The sequence below is a fragment of the Canis lupus genome, chromosome 13 (genome assembly GCF_011100685.1).
Source record: "Canis lupus familiaris isolate Mischka breed German Shepherd chromosome 13, alternate assembly UU_Cfam_GSD_1.0, whole genome shotgun sequence".
In the NCBI taxonomy this organism is placed as follows: domain Eukaryota; kingdom Metazoa; phylum Chordata; class Mammalia; order Carnivora; family Canidae; genus Canis; species Canis lupus.
Genome location: NC_049234.1, coordinates 26,750,704 through 26,772,198, shown reverse-complemented (window position 1 = coordinate 26,772,198; position 21,495 = coordinate 26,750,704). Strand labels below are relative to the sequence as shown.

The 21,495-nt window shown below is 36.6% G+C and overlaps 1 long non-coding RNA gene across 1 annotated transcript; it reads left to right on the top strand.

Annotated features, from left to right (window-relative positions):
• The first annotated feature begins 3,133 nt into the window (after nucleotides 1–3,133).
• LOC119864948 lies at nucleotides 3,134–17,559 on the top strand. Its single transcript, XR_005368696.1, has 2 exons — nucleotides 3,134–6,424; nucleotides 17,250–17,559. It is a non-coding gene; the product is annotated as an uncharacterized LOC119864948 (long non-coding RNA).
• Nucleotides 17,560–21,495: the final 3,936 nt, after the last annotated feature.

Below are 21,495 nucleotides of genomic sequence, written 5' to 3'. Positions count from 1 at the left end.
AGTCAGCTTGCAGAAAGCCTAATGGGAAACTTGTGATTGTGTGATCTGTGTTACAATGTGGAAAACTGAATGGATAATACAGCGAGTATCATCTTCCAAGGAACTCACTCTCTGCCTCAGATTTCCTCCATCAGAGCTGAGCAGAGAGGTGGTCTGGTGTGTTTGTCTTGGCACAGACATGTGGTATCCAGTCCTTCTCCGCATGCTCCTCCTTTCTTCTGTATCATTTCATCCACTTTCTTATACATGTTTGTGCTGCAAGAATGTTGTCTTCCCCATGCAAATATGCTTCCACTTTTCCATGACAGTCATGCTATCCCTGCAGCATCAAGTGTCCCTCCTTCTCCTTCCTGTCACTCCCATTCCCTTTATATTCTTGGATAGACTTTAACAACCCTTTATACCACAACTTAAACATCCCCTCCATACGTGATTTCATGATAAATTAAACATTTATAGTGCTACCTCTGGAAGAGACACACACACAATAGCTACTTTGCGTGCTCTATTCTATTAATAATGTGTGTGGATTTGCATGGCCTTCAACACTACTAACCTTCCAGAGGGCTGGGTCAACATCTGCGGTGTCTGTGTATTCCCAGGGTGAAGCACAGTGTCTGGAACCAGGGTATGTTCCATGTTTTGTCTGTTGACTTGAATAGACTCTATCCAGTAAAAGATCCTTTTAGGGCCTACACCCTGCTATAAAAATTTGCTAAACCTAGAAGAAAATAGGTCAGAGTTCTGGCTCATGAGGAGTTTGGAGCCAAATTACCTGGGTCTGTCTGGCCCCTTCACTTACCAGTTCTGAATTTGAGTCATTTTGCAACTTGAGCATTTATTAATTCCTTTCCATTTTTTCTCTTTCTTCCTCCTCCTCCCCTCGCCCTCAGCAGCATCCTGTGTATTAGGATTATACTAGATGTTAGGGATGCACAAATGAATAAATTTCCACCCTCAACACTGAGATGGATCTAGGGTTGGAAATGCACGGTGTTTAAGAGGGGTGAAAAAGAGGTAGAGGCCAATTATATCAAGGTGGAGCATTGTAAAGTGAGTTAGGCTCACCTAAAATGTAAATAGTAAAAATATCTGTAAGAGCTACATGAATTTTAATTCCCCATATGACTTTTTTTTCCCCATATGACTTTTAATGCTGCTCATCGAGGAGGATCTAATGTGTTTGTATGGGGAATGGAGGGCCCCAGTGGAAACACAGCTGCTTCTAGGTATAATAAAATAGATTATAATCAACTACAACTCCGAGAATCCCCTTAGCAACCATTCATTTGCCAGCCTGCTTTCAGAACTGGTGAATATCTATGGCCAGGCCTTGAAGAGGGAGTCCACAGGGCAGGGAAATTTGATAAAGAGGCCAAGGAAAGAGGTAAGCCGGCCACTCAACAGCTGCGAAGGGAGGGTAATATAGTGGTAAAGAAAAAGCTGCACCAATTAAAGTCTAGCCAATTGAATTATGAAAATGGATGCTGTTTAAATGAGGACACAGGTGCCAGCATCTCCAATCCAACACTGAGGTCCAAGCTCCTTTGGATGGTATTTGTGCCACGGTGTTTGCGTGTGTGGTGTGTTACAGAGACCACATGCAGACAGAGTGAACCATGCAGAAGACAGAAATATGATGTTAGGAGCTTGCTGAAAATAAAAGTCATGACTTTGACTATGGTCACATTCACACACACTTGCTGATGCTTCTTGTGAGCAGGATTGGATAGGTTCTCTCCCAAATCTCTCTTTCTCTCTCTCTCTCTTTTTATTCTTAAATTATTTAATTTTATTTAAATTCAAGTTAGTTAACATATAGTGTAGTATTGGTTTCAGGAATAGAATTACTTACAGATAACACCCAGTGCTCATCCCAACAAGTGCCCTCCTTAATGCCCATCCTCCATCTAGCCTATCCTCCCATCCTCCTCCCCTCCAGCAACCCTCAGTTTGTTCTCTTAACTAGAGTCTCTTATGGTTTCTCCCTCTCTGCTTTTATCTTATTTTATCCAAACATTTCTCCTAATGTTCACTACAGACATAGGACAAAGGAAATGTTCTATCTAACTTGCAAATGACAATAACTGAGAGTCACAAGAGATTAAATTATATACCCAAGGTAGCACAAGTATTCAGAAGCACAAATGAGACTGGTCTATTGTTTCTATGTCCAGTACTTATCTTCCATCCGTAGATACAGATAAACGTGTCAATTTGTACCATTTGGATTGCTTTGGGGAAAGCTCAAAGTATAATTTGTGGCCTCTCATTAATATCGATAAAGGCAGACCATCTTTTTTGCAGCTGCATAAATGTTTAAAATTCTGGGGCATGTTCATATCCATAAATTGCTCTGGAGAGAATGATGAACTAATCAGTAAAATACAAGAAGGGTTTCTGGAGGTTCAGAGCAAAACTCTTTCTTTATTAAATTTATTTATGTAAATTTAACTAGTCACATGTGGCTATTAATGTCTTTAGTTGGGCTGATTTTAATCAACGATGTCATCTTGACAGCATATTTCATGGTAGAGGGCAGGAAAGTAGGGGGAGGCAGGGAGGTGGAGAAGGTGGAAGAGGAAAGGCAGGATAAAATCAGGCAACTCTAGAATACAGAATGGGAAGGGATCTTGGAGTGCATCTACTTTAACCCTTTCCATCTGCTAATGAGGGAGGTGAAGCTTAGGGAAATGAACTTATCTCCATAGGACAGCCAAGCCCCAAGAAGCTATTAAGTGTGTTTTTTGTTTTTGAAATTTAACTGGTATATGTGCTTGCTTTTCTTTTTCTTTTTTTTTTTTTTTTTTTAAGATTCATCTATTCATGCTAGACATAGAGAGAGAGAGAGGCAGAGACACAGGAGGAGGGGTTAGCAGGCCCATGCCGGGAGCCTGACGTGGGACTCGATCCCGGGACTCCAGGATCACGCCCTGGGCCAAAGGCAGACGCGAAACTGCTGAGCCACCCAGGGATCCCCTGTACTTGCTTTTCTTTAAGAAAAAAAGGCAGGGTGCCTGGGTGATTCAGTCAGTTAAATGTCTGACTCTTGATTTTTGGCTCAGGTCATGATCTCACCTGAGCTCAAGGTGTGGGTGTGGAACCTGCTTTCTCTCTCTCTTTCTCTCTTTCCCTCTGCCCCTCCCTCCACCTCACACATTTTCTCTCTAAAAAAAAAAAAAAAAAAAAAAAAGGCTGCAATAAAGATTTTATGTTTTAAGCATACCCAGATCTCCATCTCACTAGGTTACAACTTACATTGAAATGAAAATTATTCACACCTATACATCTATCTGACAAGTCAGTACACATTGAGCTCTCTTCTTTCCTAATCTCCAATATCACTCATGTTTAGCATGCATGTGGACACCATCTTATTGACAAAATAATCAAAGCATCTATGGGTTGGAAAAGACCAAAAAGGTCATCTAGAACAACTTCCCACACAGTGTAGGAATTGCCTGCACCTGCTCTGAGTCAAGGCCTTCTGGCTCAGCACTTGTAGGGAACCAATAATAATCATGAGACCAGTCAAACTATGCTAAGTCAAAGCCAGCTGAGAAAAGAGTTATTCTTTCTTTGGAAGTGAAAGGTGCCTTGACTTGTGTCTGGCTGCTAGAATTGGAGCTATCAGGGTCCAAGCCTGGGCTAGACTTGCATCTGTTGGTCACAATTGAGTGATTTTGGGTTGGATGGTGGTCACTGTGCTTTGAGGACAGGAATAATGGGAAGAGCAGAAATTCTTCCACTTATTAGCCATAGAGTTTCTGGTAAGTTACTCATACTCTCTGGGTTTCATTTTCCTTATCTCACAGAATGATTGTGAGGATGAAGGGTTATGAAATATGTGACCCTCCTAGCCCTGTGTCCAGCACATGGGCTCATCTGGACACCCCGTAAGTCTCTTCCAAAACAAGATGGTTACAGAGTTGAGAAATGAAAGGGGCAGATTTGAGTTTGGCCAAAAAGCCTAACTTTGCACTAAGGAATGGGAAAGCAAAAGCATGGATTCAAAGATCCTAGGGCAGTGTATCTCCATGGGGACCCTGCCAAGGATGAGCTTTGCCACGTTTTATTGGGTCTCTGGAATTTGCTGATTCCACTGCTGTAAAACCATACAGATAGATAAATAATCAATGCAGTTGGAAAACAAAATCTTTCAAAATGTGCCATTCTTAGGCAGATAAATCATGAAATGAGGTCCTTATTTCATTCACTGTCATATCCCCAGTGATTTGGACAATGGCCAACACCTTGTACACACCAAACCAAATTTTTAAATGAAAGAGTGAATGAATCAATGAGCACATCAATTGTAGGACTGATATTGAAGATATTGCTCAGTAAATTATGTGGCACCTTCTCTCTGATATCCCAAAGGAGAAACTTCCCCTGGGGCTGAGGACCAAAAATGAATCTCCCTCTCCAGAGCAACAGCTGTTTTTTAGTGACAGACAATGAGAATCATACTCTCTTCTTTCCACTGGCTACTACATGACTCAGCATAAAACTTATAGCCCATCTCTAGCAAAATATCATTTTGATTTTGTCTCATTTTTTTTTTTTGCTTTTCTTTTATTAATTTTAACAATGGCTGCTTTCCTAATCTCATGTGTATGCATGATTTAGGGCTCAATCTCATGAACCTGAGATCATGACCTGAGCTGAAATCAAGAGTCAGGATGCTTAACCAACTAGGCCACCCAGGCACCCCGATCTGTCTATTCTTTTACATAAAACATTCCATATTCTTTTACATAAAACCACCATGTTAATGTGAATGGCTGTAATGCTTTTTCTGTTGGGTGGGGTTTTAGCAGAGAGCTCAATGGAAAGGTCAATTACTCAATATCTCTGATTTTTTTTTTCCCCCAGGACTGGAATTCCCAAAGCTTTTGAATAAAGATACCTTTCAAGGTATATTTTCTATTCCTAGGCATGCTCTCAAGAGCTATAAAAACAAGTCCAGATAATAGCCTTTCAAATATATGAGGGTCCTCTTGACTAGAATTGCCACATAAAACAAAGGACACACAGTTAAACTGAATTTAAGATAAACAACAAATAATTTCTATAAGGATATCCCAAATATTATGTGAGACGTATATATGCTAAAAATTGTCATCTATCTCACTGGGTGTCCTATAATCTTATTTGCCTAATTTGGCAACTGTATTCTTGATAGAACCACAGTCCAGCTGTGGTGAGGAGCTTAGGACTTTCAGGGTTCCAATTAATTGAAAGCTAAGGACTCCATAAGGTCTTGAGTTTGATTTTGCTAAGAGATTCAAGGTTTTTTTTTTCCAGATATCATACGGAGCTCTCCACCCTAGAAGAAAGCAGAGTATGAGGGGCTCAGTCCTTGAAAACCAATATGATATCACTTAAGAAGCAGAAATGCATTGCTTTTGCAATGAGGGGAGCTCACTTTCTTTGGTTAAGTTAGAAGCAACCTCTTTCTGGGAATTATTTGTGGTGCTTCCTTAAAATGCATACAATGTTCATTAAAATAATAAATGCCTGGTCTTTGTGCCCAACCCCACTTCTGACCAGTTGATCTGCCATTTATGTGTCTATCAGACTTGACTAAGTTCCAGGCTTCTTCCAGGAATTGACCTGATTTCCATGGGTCAATAACCCACAGCCTTCTTCCTCCCAGAGAGACACTGATTTGGCAACAAGGCATGGAACCATTCTCTTTATGAGAAATCCAGAAAGTAGTTACAAGGCTCCTTCACCCAGGTGATCATGAAACCAGCTGCATCAATGCTATTAAGGAAGTTTGTGACATGCTCTCACCGTATTCCTTCTTCTGTGTTGACAGTGCCACACAATCTGGAGGAAAGTCCCAGCTCCTAGCTTCTCCTTGAGGTGGGAAAGTTAAGACTGGACCATATATTTAACATTCTGATTATGTTTTGGGGAGGCTGAAAAGGCCTTGAGGCAGGAATGCAACATGTATTGTGGTTGCATCTAGGGCTTAGCTCTGAAGGTTGTCACTTTGAGGGCAAAGAATTTGGAGAGAATATTTCAGCGGTATATCATTTATCATGTGCATCACATACTTCATGCTCTGTGTCTTTGTTCATGCTGTTCCTTCTGTCAGGAATGATTTTCCCTCTTTTCTGCCTCACTACTTACTGAAAGGGCTAGGTTAAAATGAACCACCTCAATAAAACGTTTTAAGGTGGATGGCCTGAAACGTCTTTGACTGCTCTTTCCCTTTCCCTGTCACCTTGGCCATTTTTCACACCTTGACTATATTTGTTGTGAGTCTTTTTACATTTATATAGTAATTAACATATTATATATTTTTTTTTCATAAAGTTTGGACTTTTTCCTAACTGCCATGTCCCGAGATTGAAAGCAGTCTTCCCAGTTGCAATGTGGAACACTAGCCACCTCCCCCTCCAACTCCCAGAAGGTGAGACTGGCACATGGAATAGAGCTATGATACTTTGTCTAGTCTTGTACTGGGTGAACTATCTCCCATTGTATGAAAGCCAACAATCTTCAAATTAATTTATGGCACAAAAGGGATGAGAAACTAACCAGAAGGCAGAATTGATGGGATAATAAAATACTTTCTTCCTCTCTTTATCTTCCTTTGTTCCCTTATGAAGTGGTCTTCTGGGTGGTAAGACTTCACAGGAAGGTATAATTTAGAGTCTAGGTGCTTGCTGCTTAGGAACATCTCTAGCAATGGTATAAACAGAATTCGGAATGGAGCCCCAAGAACAGGAAGAAAAAAAGTGAGACGGAAATAAATGAGCATTCTCCTTTGAATACAAACAGACAAGGAGCCTGGGGGAGGAGAAGCAGGCAAGTTTATGGGCAAAACCATACACAGGAATGGCCCATCTTGGCTGTGTGTGCCCATTCTTTTATTTGGGGGGAACCTAAGAAACCAGATGCATTTGGGATGCAGAATGAGTGGAAAAGAGGGCATCCCTCTAGACATTCTTAATGTGTTCTATGAGCTTATAGGATGAAAAGTGTTGTAGTTAGAAAAGCACAGGCTTTAGAGCAAGAATAGCAAAATCAAATGAGTGAATTGGTCCAAGCAGGGTTGTAGTGACCTAGGTCAGGCACATCCTGTTTCATGGAGGCAGCTACTACTCAGATCCAGTAGGATATTGCAAGCAGGAATTTGGCCCCTTGTTCTCAGACCATTTGTTTGGTTTTGGTTATATCTTTTTTCTTTCTCAACTTCTGATTTGGTTTATTTTGTTTCAATAAGAATTACCTTTACATTTAAATAATATAAGTCAATTCAAAGTGAAATGTTTGAGGAAAATTCTCTGGCAGTATGTTTTTTGGTTTGTTTTGTTTAGTTTCTTTTTAGAGAAAGAGCATGTAAGTGAGGTAGGGAGGGGCAGAGGGAGAAGGGGAGAGAGAATTCTAAGTAGGCTCCATGCTCAGTGTGGAGCCTGAGGGGAGCTCAATCTTACCACCCTGAGATCATCAGCTGAGCCAAAATCAAGAGTCAGACACTTAGCCAACTGAGCCACCCAGGCACCCCTGTACTAATGTTGAACCTACCCAACCTTATAACCTGGAATTTCCAATATTTATAATATGCCAAGAAATATGTACATGTATTTAGCAAAATATGTGTATGAAAATATTAATAAAAGCAATGTCTGTAATAGCCAAAATTATAATCATCAAAAGTTAAATATCCATCAACAGTATAATAGGTAAATAAGTTGTTGAGTAGATATGTGATAAATAAGCTGCATAAAATGTGTACCTTATATAATTTAGGTAAATGAATTGTGGAATATTGTCCAATGTATAAACTAATGCTATCTGAAAGAATGTGAATGAATCTCACATACTGTTAAATATAAAAAGACATACTGTATATACTGAAAGAACTTCATTCAGGGATAAAACCTACAATATAGAAACACAAAACTAACCAATAGTAAGAGAAATAAAGACAGTGAGAGGGTGATGATAGGAGAGTTACATGAATGGGGCTTCTTGAGAACTGGTAATAATTTCAGTACTGGTCATACAAGCATCCTTTGTAAGGATTATTTGCACTGTACACTCATAAGGGATTTCCTATATGGATATTATATTTCAAATAAAAATTACTTTAGAATTAGACCTGTAGAAAGACATGAATTATCAATGAAAAAATGGATACAGTAAAAATCATACCTTTCTTTGAATCTATCAAAAACTGTTGGATGCAAAAAAGCTTTGTTGAACTGAATTCCAGAGAGTGGAGAACTTGGACTTTCCCATACGTGGGCACAAGTGCCTTATCCATGTGCAGGTGTGTGGATGAGTGGTCTACACCTAGACCAGGCTAGTTTGCAGTGCCAAGGAGAAACACACAAGCCTTTGATGACAATGGGATCCATGGGATGGATTGGTGTCTGGAGGGGCCTTGCAGACAAAAACAGATCATTCAGCTGAGTTCTTTGCAACCACTATCCTGAAATTTTCCCAAGAAAATAGCAGTAGTGGAGAGGCTAGAAAGCAAAGAAAATTCATGGTCTCACACAGCTCACAGTGCTTAGGTCCTGGAAACCTGTGAAATTGAAATGAAAACAGAACCAAAGCTATCTGACAGTGGGCCAATGTTTTCCCACCACAAATATGACAAGAACAAGGATCTTAGTTTCTTGGAAGCCCCAGACTGTGGCATTTACAGTTGGGCTAATTGGAAATGAATTCAATCTAGTTAGAGTTGTAGCCCAGACCCAGCTCAACTAGACCCTGAGAATAAATTGAATGATCAACCCCTTAACCAACTGCAAAACAGGGGGAAGAGCTTTTTAGCTCAGGAAACAACAAAATAAAACAACAAAAATTATACTTCACTCTCCAATGTCTTTTATATACAATGTGCTTAATTCAGCTAAACAATTATGATATGTGGGAAGAAAGAGGAAAACATAATCAATTATCAAGAGAAAAAAGTCATTAGCAGCTGAAGAGTGGTTGTTTTAAAGCCTTTCCTGTTAAATTAAGTATCCAGGAGAGTTTGTAGGGATAAGGAAAAGATAGATGAGCTTTTGAAGATCATGAGACCTCGTGATAAAAGATGGAATCTAGAGGAACCCCACATGAAAAACATTAATATTAAGATTAGCAGAAGAGTACTTGAAGGTAACTGTTATAAATATAGAAAAGACTGTAAGAAAAAAATGGATATAATCACTGACACAATGGGGGAATTTCAAAATAGAAATGGAAAACTATATAAATGAAACCAAATGGAAATTCTAGGATTAAAAAATGTGCTCTAAAGTTTAAAGATATAATCATTGGATGAAATTAGAAGCAGAAAAAAAAGTTTGATGAGCTTGAAAACAAAAAAAATTAAAACTTTAAGAATTGAAGCTCACGGAGAAAAAAGCCTGGAGAACATGAACTCAGTGACCTTTAGAACAACACCAAGTAATTTGACAATAGCAGATAGATTCACAAAAGGAGAATAGAGAGGGTAAGAGAAGAAAATATAACTGAAGAAATAATGCCTGGTTTCCCCCCGAAATTGATGAAACATGTCAGCTTACAGATTAATGATTTCAGGGAACCCTAAAAGATGAAAGAAAAAAAAACCTGACGCATGATAATTAAACTAGTATTTAAAAAGATAATAGATGTTAAAAGCAGAAAAAAAAATCACCAAGGGGAGCAAAATTAAGGAAAAAAACAGCTGCCTTTTCATCAGAAAAAATGAAGGAAAGGAATAGCAAAGGATCAAAACTAAATGAAACATACCAATAAAATATAGCAAGAAGTCTGGTTTAAACGAATCGCATCAGGAATTATATTATGTATGTCCTAAACATGCCGGATATAATAAATACACTGTTAAAATGGTTTGTTTTAAAAAAGCAAGGCCCAAGGAGTTGCTGTATAAAAGACACACTTTAAATATCAATGTACAAGTAAACCATCAAAAAAGACATGCTATGTGAACATTAAGCATGGGAGAGCTATATGACTACATAAATATTACATAAATATTACATATTACATTTATTTCAAGGATAGGCATATTAACAAGTAAATAGGGATTTAAAAAAATTTCTCAAATGCTAAATTCATCAAAAAGACATAACAATCCTGGGTCACCTGGGTGGCTCAGTTGGTTAAGCATCTGACTTTTGATTTTGGCTCTGGTCATGACCTCAGGGTCATGAGATCAAGTCCCATGTCAGGCTATGTGCTCAGTGAGAAGTCTCTCTCCTTTTGCCTCTGCCCCTCCCCCTACTCTCTCTCTCTCTCTCAAAATAAATAAATAAAATCTTAAAAAAAAGACATAACAATCCTAAGTGTATATCCTCCTACTGACAGCAATTCAAAATATATGGAGAAAAAAATAGAGAACTGAAAGGAAAAATAGACACTACATAAAAGATGTGAATGACACCATCAACAACATTGAAATAAAATCTGTAGAAAATTTAAAAAATAAATGGAAAAATATGTAGAAAAATTTCAAATATTTGAAAATGAAAAAAAATCATTTTATATGATTTATATAATTTATAAATGTAATTTATATGTCCAAAAGAAATCAAAGAGAAATTTAAAAATATTTTCACTAAATTATAGTGGAAATGAACACATCAAAATTTGTGTCATAAAGCTAAAGTACTGAATAGATGGAAATTTATAGTTATTGTTATGTTTATATTAGAAAAATTTCAAAAAGGATTGAGATCAATGATCAAACGTATTATGTGAAGCTAGAAAAAAAGAGCAAATTAAGGTCTAACATAAGTAGAAGAAAAGAAATAAGATAAAACTGGAAATATATGAAATAGAAAACAAAAACAATGGAAACTAACAGACAAAGTAGTGTACTTTGAAAAGATTCTTAAAATTGATTATTCCTAGCAAATCTGAATGAAATATATCTTCAGTTGGGGTGCCTGGGTGGCTCACTTGGTTGAACATGGAACTCTTGACTTTGGCTCAGGTCATCATCTCAACGTTATGAGATTGAGATCTGTGTCAGGCTCCCCACTTGGTGGAGCTTATGATTCTCTTCCTCCCCATCTGCCCCTCTCAATTAATAATATCAGGGTTGAAAGAAAAGTACTATTTACATAGTCTACAGATACTAAAAGTAGAATGATAAAACATGTATAATTTTATGTCAATATTTTTGACTATTTAGATGAATTAGATGAACTACTTGAAAGACAGACATTACTGAAATTAGCACAAGAAGAAATGGAAATTTCTATTGCTCTATATTGTAAAGAAACTTAATTCATAATTTAAAGGTTTTTCACAAATAAAAATTCACTGTTCCCAGTAAATTTAATCGATGGTGAATTCTGCCAAACATTGAATAGGTAAATAATAGTAAAGATACACAAACTCTTTCAGAAAATAAAGAAATACTTTCCAACTTATTGTATGAGGTCAGAATCACCAAAATCCCAAAACCTAACAGTGACACTATGCACAAAAAATCCCCTATAAATATAATGCAAAAAAGTCTTAATAAAACATTAGCAAATCATATCTAGCAATATATACAATGAATAATGTATCATGATCAAGTGGAGTTTAATATCAGGCATGCAAGTTTGGTAAAATGATAACATTTCAATCAATGCAATTCACTACATTATAAACATAAAAGTAGCAATGAATATAATTATCTTAGGAAGTGTACACAAACCACTTGAAGAAAATTCAGCACTTCAGAAAACCGAGATTCAGTAAAATTCCTTCTGTTTGATAATGAGAATATTAGAAAATAATCTAGCTAACTTAATATTTACTGGTAAAATGTTTTTAAAATTCCTTAAAGTACAAGAACAAGGCAAGGGTGTCTAATCTTCCCTCTGTGTACTGGAGGTCTTAGCACTGCAATAAGGCAAGAAAATGATGTAAAATGTATACATTTTGGAACAGAAGTAAAAAACTTTTTCTGTTTTTGGTTTTGTTTTCATTTTGTTTTGTTTTGCATATAATATGACTTTGTAATGTCTGAACCTTAACAAATGTACTAAACCAAAATAAACTGTAATCATTAAAAAGTGACTTAACAAGGCTTCAGGATAAAAGGTAAATGTACAAAAATCAATTGTATTTTTATATTCTAGCAATAACCTATTGAGATTTAAAAGTTTTATTTATTTGTTTAAAAGATTTTATTTATTTATTTATTTATTTATTTAGACAGACAGACAGACAGACAGAGAGCACAAGCAGGAGGAGCAGCAGAGGGAAAGAGAGAAGCAGGTTCCTCGCTGAGCAGGGAGCCCAATGTGGGGTGTGGTCGCAGGAGCCTGTGATCATGACCCAAGCTGAAGACAGACACTTAACTGACTGAGCCATTCAGGCACCCCAAGAATTAAAAGGTTTAAAGTAATATTTATTTTAGCATAAAAACAAACAAAAAGCTTAAGAGAAATTTAAACACATTGTGTATAAGATTTTACACTGAAAAATATAAATCTTTGAGACAAAATGAATTAGTAAATAAATTCAGTAAGTAGTACAGAAGTTGAAAGTTATGCCATGTTTGTGGAATGGAAAACTCAGTATCGTTAAGATATCATTACTTCCCAATTAGATGTAAATAGTCAATGATTCCAATTAAACTTGGAGCATGACTTTTTTGGTAAAAATTAAGTATTATCTTAAAATGATATGGAAATTCAAAAATCCTAGAATAGCTGAAACAGACTTAAAGAGGAAAATATTTGGGGCATCTGGATGGCTCAGTGGTTGAGGATCTGCCTTTTCAGGATGTGATCCCAGGGTTCAGGATCACATCCCACATCGGCCTCCCTGCAGGGAGCCTGCTTCTCCCTCTGCCTATATCTCTGCCTCTGTCTGTGTGTCTCATGAATAATAAGTAAAATCTTAAAAAGAAAAAGGAAAATGGGAGATTTACACTATATGATTTTAGGATTTATTTTAAAGCTGCAGTACTTAAGATAATGTGGTGCTGGTGTGTGGATGAACAAACAGGTCAATGGAACAGAATAGAAAGTCATGATGTAAATAAACATGGATGCAGTTGATTTGTTTCTGAAGAAATTATAAATATAATTTAATGAGAAAAGGTACGTCGTTTCAAAATATAGTGCCAGAACAACTTTATCCACTACATAAAACAATTAATTCAAAAAAAAAAATTCAAAAAAAAAAAAAACAATTAATTCAATATGGATCATTTTCCTAAGTGTAAAGCTAAAATTATAGAGCTTCCGGAAAGAAACAATGGAATATCCCAGCAAGTGTGGTACAGGCAAAGATCTCTAAGACAGAATACAAAAGCACTTGTCATAAATGTGGGGGAAAGAGAGAAGTTGGATTTCATCAAAATGAAGGACTACTTTACTAAAAAAGGCAGATGTGGAGAAAATATTCACTATATATATAGTGATTATATATATATATATATATATATATATATATATATATCTGACAAAGAACTTGTATCCATAATATATAAAGCACTCCTTCATATCGAAAATAAAAATACAAATAATCCAATAAAAAATGGACAAAATAGTTAAACAGACACTTCACAAAAGAAGACATACAGGTAGCCAAGAGGCATAAGAAAATCTGTTCAACATCATTAGTCTTTTGGGAAATGAAAATTAAATTAAAACCACACTGAGATACTACTTCACACCCATTAAAATGACTAAAATGAAAAATGTTGGTAAGTTTGTGGAGCAAATGAGACTCTCTTACATTGCCGATGGAAGTGTGAAGCCATAAAACCACTTTAGAAACTTGTAATTCCTTATAAAATTAAATACTCCTATCATATAACTGACCAGTTCCACTCCTATATGTACTTCCAAAAGAAATGAAAGCGTATATCAAAGGAAAACTTTTACAAGAATGTTCCCAGCAGCTTTATTTTTAATAGCCAAACATTTCTATCAGCAGGAGAATGTATAAACAAATTGAGGTATGTTCCTATAATTGAATAGTAATCAGCAATAAAAAAAGATCAGAGCTACTGATATCCACAAAGACATGAAATAATCTCTCAGACATTCTGCTGAACACATTATGTTTAGTAGTCACACTTAAAAGTGTACATATTGCCTGATTCCATTTATATGAAATTCTAGAACAGACAAGAATCTGCTGGAACATATCATGGTACTTGTGTCTTGAGACTGAGATATGAGTTGGATAGCAACTGGGTAGGATGGAATGTTCTGGGGTAATAGAAGTGTTCTCTATCTTCATTGGTGTGGTGGTTTTTCATGGGTGTATACATTTGTCAAAATCTTACCTAACTGTAAACTTGGTTCTGTGCATTTTGAAAAAATTATCACACACACACACACACACACACACACACACACGTGCATGCACCAAACCCTTAAATCTGAAATCCTGACTCTGACATTCAATAGCTGTGTGTCCTTTGGCAAATTATTTAACTTTTTTCAGTTTTGCATCTGTATAAAACAACAGTCATGATCCAAACTTAAAGGTCCATTTGAGAAATAAATACAATAATCTCTCATCTAGTATTATCCTGGTACCTACTAGTCTCTAAGTAAGTATTAGCTATCATAAATAAGTGTTATTATTAAAGATTGATTATTAATGTCTTTTTTCCCATTATCTTTAAACTTTGGAAAAATTCTGTTTTGGAAAGGAGACGTCAAAAGGAAGAGCAGGATGATTTGCAGAAAAAAGCACTGGTCTTGAAATCATAAAACTCATGTTGTAGCCTTTTTGTATGAAAACCAGGGGGTGGGGTAGCAGGAAGCAGCATGGCCCAGTAGGAAAAACAGATATTTTGAAGTCACAGAGATTTGGATTTAAATTTTGCTTCCATAGCTTATAAGTGATATACATCAGTTTATAAACCATCCTATGTGATCTTGAGTAAGTAATTTAATACCTCTGAGCCTTAATTTTATCTCCAAAGTGCAAGTAAATATATCTATTCTACACAGTGGTCTGATTAGAAGTGTCAGGTGGCACATGCAAAGGGCCTGGCCCTTAGCAAGCCATCAATAAATACGTCTTTTTCCATCTCTGTCTCTTGGTGCATTCTTTTTAGTTTTATGGGCTCTAGTTATCTTAGTAGATTAAGGGAATCGATCTCTGAGGGAACTTTAAACTTTCCATTCATCTGATTTTAAGTAAATGTAAACTAGTAATAACAATCTGTAGGTCTACCAATCTATGTCTTTACCTAAGATGAAACCCAAAAGTTCCTGCAGAAATTAAACCTAACCAGAGAAGCAAAAGTATAGATTCATTCAGATTAAAAAGATTGCCTGGTCCAAGCTCATCACTGCTTGGGTCTCTGTGTTTTCTGTTACTAAGGCTACAAGAGTTTGTTTACACAAAAAGCACATCTTTAATCATTTAAAAAAAAAAAAAAAAAACAAGACATAGGGACAGATTGTACTCCACTAAGGGAAAGAAAAAAACACACAACAAACCCACAAATCCATGTGGGGAGGCTGAGTATGATAGACCCTTTAATTTCAAGAGTAACATGGTCAAGGAGTTCAATGAAGAGATGACTTAATTTTATATTTGGTTTGAAGATGAAAATCTCCACTTTCCTTCATCAGCTAAGGAGCACAATGCAGTAATGTGGGTTTATAAGAGATGTTGGCAAAATGTAACTGGTCTTTTTCCACTGTTGAGTCCTTTGCAGATTTAAAAGTTCTTAGAAATATAGAAAGAAAAGAGCACTTAGTTTTCTATTAGAAGCCCCCAGATTTATTCATAGAAATTGGCAGCCCAGTGAGGGAATGATGTTGCCCACATTAATTAAAACTTGGATAAAATCCACAGTCTAAGTCTCCTTTCATTATTTTGCTCTTTTATATATTTCATACTGAGAGTAACTTCACTTAGAAATGATAAACCACAAACACATTAGAAATCACATTTCTTACCCTGTGTGTATACATCCCATTTACCCAGTGGATTAGGTGATAGATTTTTCCCAACAAGAGTGTTGAGCTAGGTCATTGTGGAAGCCAGCTTAATATTTGTTCCCACACGCCAGTAGCGTATGTGTGCTTTTAGTTTATGATTTCAATCAGTTTCTTAGACCTTCCACTTGATCCTTACGGTCTAGTCACACCGAGGTACATCATGACCACACATGACAGTCAAAATGTTGAAAATCACACATAAAGAGGAAACCTTAAAAGTAGCCAGAGAGAAATGAACATTACATATAGGAAAACTGTGATTTGGATGAGCACACATTACTCATCAGAAACCATGGAGACCAGAAGGCAGTAAAGTACAAACAATTTCAGATAAAGGAAAACCAAGCAAATTTGCCCCCACTAAACCTGTCCTGCCAGAAGTACTAAAGTAGTTCTTCAAGCTTAAGAGATAAGACCAGATGGAAATTGGGGTCTTTAAAAAGGACTTAAGTGCATTGGAGGAAGTAAACATTTGGGTAAAAATGGAAAACTATTTCCCTTTTACATTAATTTACTTATGACTATGTCAAGCAAATTTATAACATCATCTTGTTGGAATTGCATGTATATCTACTATATATGCATATATAATAATAATGATAACTATAACATAGAACAGAAAGGGAGTGGTGAATAGACCATATGATGGCAAGCTTTCTACATTTCATGTCAAGTGATACCATATTAACATTAGTTCCAATGTGTAACGTTAAGTATATATTTGCCAATCCCTAGAGAAATCATTAAAAAATAACACAAAGAGGTCCAGATCCAATGGACAAATTAAGTTAAATTCTTAAAAAAATGCAAATCGTTCAAAAGCAGGCAGGAAAGAGGAACAATAGCAACCACGAAAAAGGAGATGGCCAAACAGAAAACAGTAAACCGGTAAACTTAATTCAACAATATCAGTAAGTATCTCAACTTTTAATATTTCAACACTCTAATGAAAATGCAAGACTTTCAAATGGATAAGAAAGCAAGACTTCACCATATACTGTCTACAGGATAATTACTTTAAATAAAAAGACACAGGTTTCAAGCAAGTAGACATAGAAAAGATATACCATGAAAGCAATGGGGTGGGTAGTCTCTAGGATGGTTGCCAAAGACCTGTGTCTCCTGGTATACGTGCCCTTTGGAATCTCCCCTTGTGAATGGGCTATGATTTCTGACTTGCTTCTGATAAATATAATATGGCAGACATGATAGGATGACACTTCTTAGATTGATTTATTAAAGAAATCTGTGCTTTTTTCCCCCCCTCAAACTTTCAATTTCTATCTACATACCATCTATTTGTGTCATCAGCTACTCTGGGAGAAGTCGGCCAGCTACCTGCTGTATCATGAGGACACTGCAACAAACCTGAAGAAAGCCTGTATGGTGAAAGAATGAGGCCTTCGGTTCAAAAGGCCATGAAGAGATGAGACCTACCGACAGCCACTTGAGGGAATGTAGAAGTGGAGTTTCAATGCAAGTGCAGCCTTGCCTGCAATCTTGGCCAACAGCTTTTCTACAGCTTCATGAGACCTTGAAGCAGAATCGCCTGGCTAAGCTGCTTGGTTAATTCTTGAGTCACAGAACCATGAGATGATAAATGTTGGTTGTTTTAAGCTAATAGATTTTGGAGTAATTGTTTCACAACAATTTATAATTATTTCAAAGTAAGCTTGAGAAGGCTATAAAATCAAGACAAAGTTTTAACAGGGATAAAGAGAATCATTTAATAATGATAAAAGGATCAATTGCATAGAAGGACATCACAGTCACAAACATCTATACCCCAAATAACAGAGCCTCAAAATACCTCAAGTAAATATTGATGAAATTACAGGGAGAAATAAACAATTCTACAATCAAAGAAGGTTTTAATACCCCACTCTCAGCAATTGATAGAACAACTAGGAAAAAATGAGTAAATAAGTGGATGATTCAGACAGTAATATCAACCACCATGACCTAATTAAAACCTAAAGAACTTGATGCTGTGCATGAGTGCACATGGTCCGTTCAAGAATAAACATATGAAAAAAAAAAAAAAGAATAAACATATGTGTGGTCATAAAAATAAGTCTCAAGATACATAAAAGGAATATAGGCATGTGCTTTGAATAAGCATAATATATTTGAAATCAACAAAAATGAGATATATAGGAAATCCCAGATATTTGGATATTAAACAAAATAATTCTAAATAGTCCATCAAAGACGAAAGTACAGGGGAAATTAGAAAATGTTTTTAGCACAATCATAAGGCAAGTATGATACAATAAAGTAAATGTGATGAAAATAAAGCAATGAATGGTGAGAAAATTATAGATTTAAATGCTTACCTTAAAAAAGTAAATAGGGGGATCCCTGGGTGGCTCAGCAGTTTAGTGCCTGCTAACTTGGAGTGTGATTCTGGGGTCCAGGGATCAAGTCCTGCATTGGGCTCCTGGCATGGAGCCTGCTTCTCCCTCTGCCTGTGTCTCTGCCCCTCTCTCTCTCTCTATGTCTATCAAGAATAAATAAATAAATAAAATCTTAAAAAAAAAAAAAGTAAATAGTCTAGGGACACCTGGGTGGCTCAGTGGTTGAGCATCTGCCTTTGGCTCAGGTCGTGATTCCAGGGTCCTGGGATCAAGTCCCACATCAGGCTCCCTGCAGGAAACCTGCTTCTCCCTCTGCCTATGTCTCTGGCTTTCTGTGTCTCTTATGAATAAATAAATAAATAAATCTTAAAAAATTAATTAAAAAGTGAATAGTCTAAAGCAATGAGCTAAGATTTCACCCTAAGAAATTGGGGAAAAAAGAGCCTAATAAAGTCAATAGGTAAAAAGGAGTAAATAATAAAGATAAGAGCAGAAAACAATGAAATAGAAAAGAACTAAGTAATAGAGAAAAAGCCAAGACTTCATGCTTTGAAAATATTACCAAAATTGATAAAAAAAAAACTTAGTTAAACTGATTGAGGAAAAAAAGAGAGAGAGAAATTATGGGAATGAAAGAACTATTATCACTATTTGTTTCATGCACATTAAAAAATGAGATATTATTATTAGCAATTTTATGCCAATAAATTTGACAACAAAGATAAATGATAAAGACCTTGGAAAATTCAATTTATAAAAACTGACAAAAAACGAGACGGAAAACCTGAGTAACTTTGTAACTTTGTTAAAGAAACAGACACACACACACACACACACACACACACACACACATGCTTGAACTCTGGGCCCAGATGGCTTCATTCATCAATTGTCTTAAACACTTTAAGAAGAAACAATAGGAATCTTACTCAAACCCTTTCAGAAAAATAGAGGAGGAGGGAACATTCCCTAACCTGTATTGTGAAGTCTGCAGAACTGTAATCCTAAAATCTGACATAAATACTACTTAAAAAAATTATAGACTAATAAAATTCCTCATGAACATGAATATAAAAACATAAGAAATATTAACAAATTGATTTCATAAATCTATATAAAGGACAATACATCATGATCAGTAAGGTTTCTCCTATGAATGCAAGCTCGATAGAACATTTTAAAATCCATCAATACAATTCATGATCATAACAGCAGAAAAATATGATAATTTCAATAGATGTCTAAATAAAATTTGACAAAATCTCACAACCCATTCGTGATATAGGCTCTGTGTAGATTAAGAATAGATGGGAACTTCCTCCATCTAAAAAGGCCATGCTGAAAAGTTACATATGCCATCATAATGAAGTATTATGAAATATTAAATATTTCTTCCAAAGATTGGGAAGAACCAAAATAGCTACTCTTATTGCTAGAATTTAAACACTAAACTAGAGGTTCTAGCCATTTTAAAAAGGCAAGAAAAAGAAACTGTAGAAAGATGGAAAAGGAAAAAGACAGATAGGATAAGGTTTTTTAAATTTTTTTATTTTTTATTTTTTATTTATTTATTTATTTTTTGGATAAGGTTTTTATTGAAAACTCCATAGCTCCAAAACAGCTATGAGAAACAGTGAATTTAACAAGTCCATTCAAGAGAAGGTTTCTACAAAACAAAACCGAACTCATATTTTTACATACTAGCGGCAAACAATTGGAAAGCAGACCAAAACACCAACCCCATATACAATCATATACCTGTCTGATTCCGTTGTTCTTAGAATTACTATCTCCCAAATATCTTAAGCCACTGAAGTAGTGCCTCTGAAATATCTGTGCATTACTTGCCTCTGGCATTTCATCCCTGTTTCATACCAGTGAGAGGTTTTAACAACAGTATTTTTTTTTATTCTTAAACGATTTTATGAATCCATTTTATTTGAGAAAGAGAACATGAACAGGGGGAGGGGCAGAGGGAGAGGGAGAGAGAGAATCTCAAGCAGACTCCACACCGAGTATGCAACCCAACAAGGATTCTCAAGATCATGACCTGAACTGAAACCAAGAGTTGGATGATTAATCAACTGAACCACCCAGGTGCCCCTCAACAGTAGCACTTCTACACCATGCCAGAGGCTTTCTGTACTTCCCTTATCAAGGATGGAATCCTCCTCATCAGCCAGCCAAAGAGTAAATCACAGCTCTAGTATCCTACTTTTTAAAAATATTTTATTGGTTTATTTGACAGAGATAGATCAGGCACGAGCAGGGGGAGTGGCAGACAGAGATAGAGGGAGAAGCAGGCTCCCCACTGAGCAGGGAGCTTGACACCAGACTCAATCCCAGGACCCTGAGATCATGAGCTGAGCCGAAGACAGACACTTAACCGACTGAGCCACCCCCATGTCCCTCCAGCATCCTATTGTAGCATCAGCATTCTCAGACTGTTCCTGGAACACAGTTAAGTCAGTGTTCCACAGGGAAAAAATACCAAGGTGGTTTTGCTGGTGGTTGGTTTCCCTGAAGTGTTCGGGAATAACAGGTATGAGAGAATAAGTAAGCATGATTGGGCAGAGGAAGACATTGAAGTGTGATGAAGTCACAGAGGAGGCTTCAGTTGACCCCACAGGGTGATGTGAAGTGTGGATAGCCCTCCAGCAAAGTCCTGAACTGTGGTCTGAGGGCCAGGACTTTGTACCCCTCAGTGAACCAGTCACTGGTTGTGGGTTGACATCAAAGAAGGGAGGTCATGTTGTGCAAAGCAATTCCCTTCATTCAGAGCAATCAGGATATACACTTCTAAAGATGCTTTCTAATTCAACTTTCTGAAATTATATGGCCAGAAGTCTCACAGGTCTGTTCCTGTCTCTGTCTTAACTCTCACTTAGGATCATTCATACATACCTTCCTTTCCTCCTGAGCCCACAATTGGGTGAAGATTTCCTCTAAATTATAGCATTGCATGCCTGTATACTTTACGTTCATCACTAGATGATCTCTCTCTCTCTCTCTCTTTCTCTCTCTCTCACTCTCTCCATCCATCCATTGTTTTTAACTTAGAGTATCTTTTTAAAGATTTTATTTATTTATTCATGAGAGACACAGAGAGGCAGAGACATAGGCAGAGGGAGAAGCAAGCTCCCTGTGGGAAGCTCAATGCGAGACTTGATCCCAGGACCCCGGGATCACAACCTGAGCCA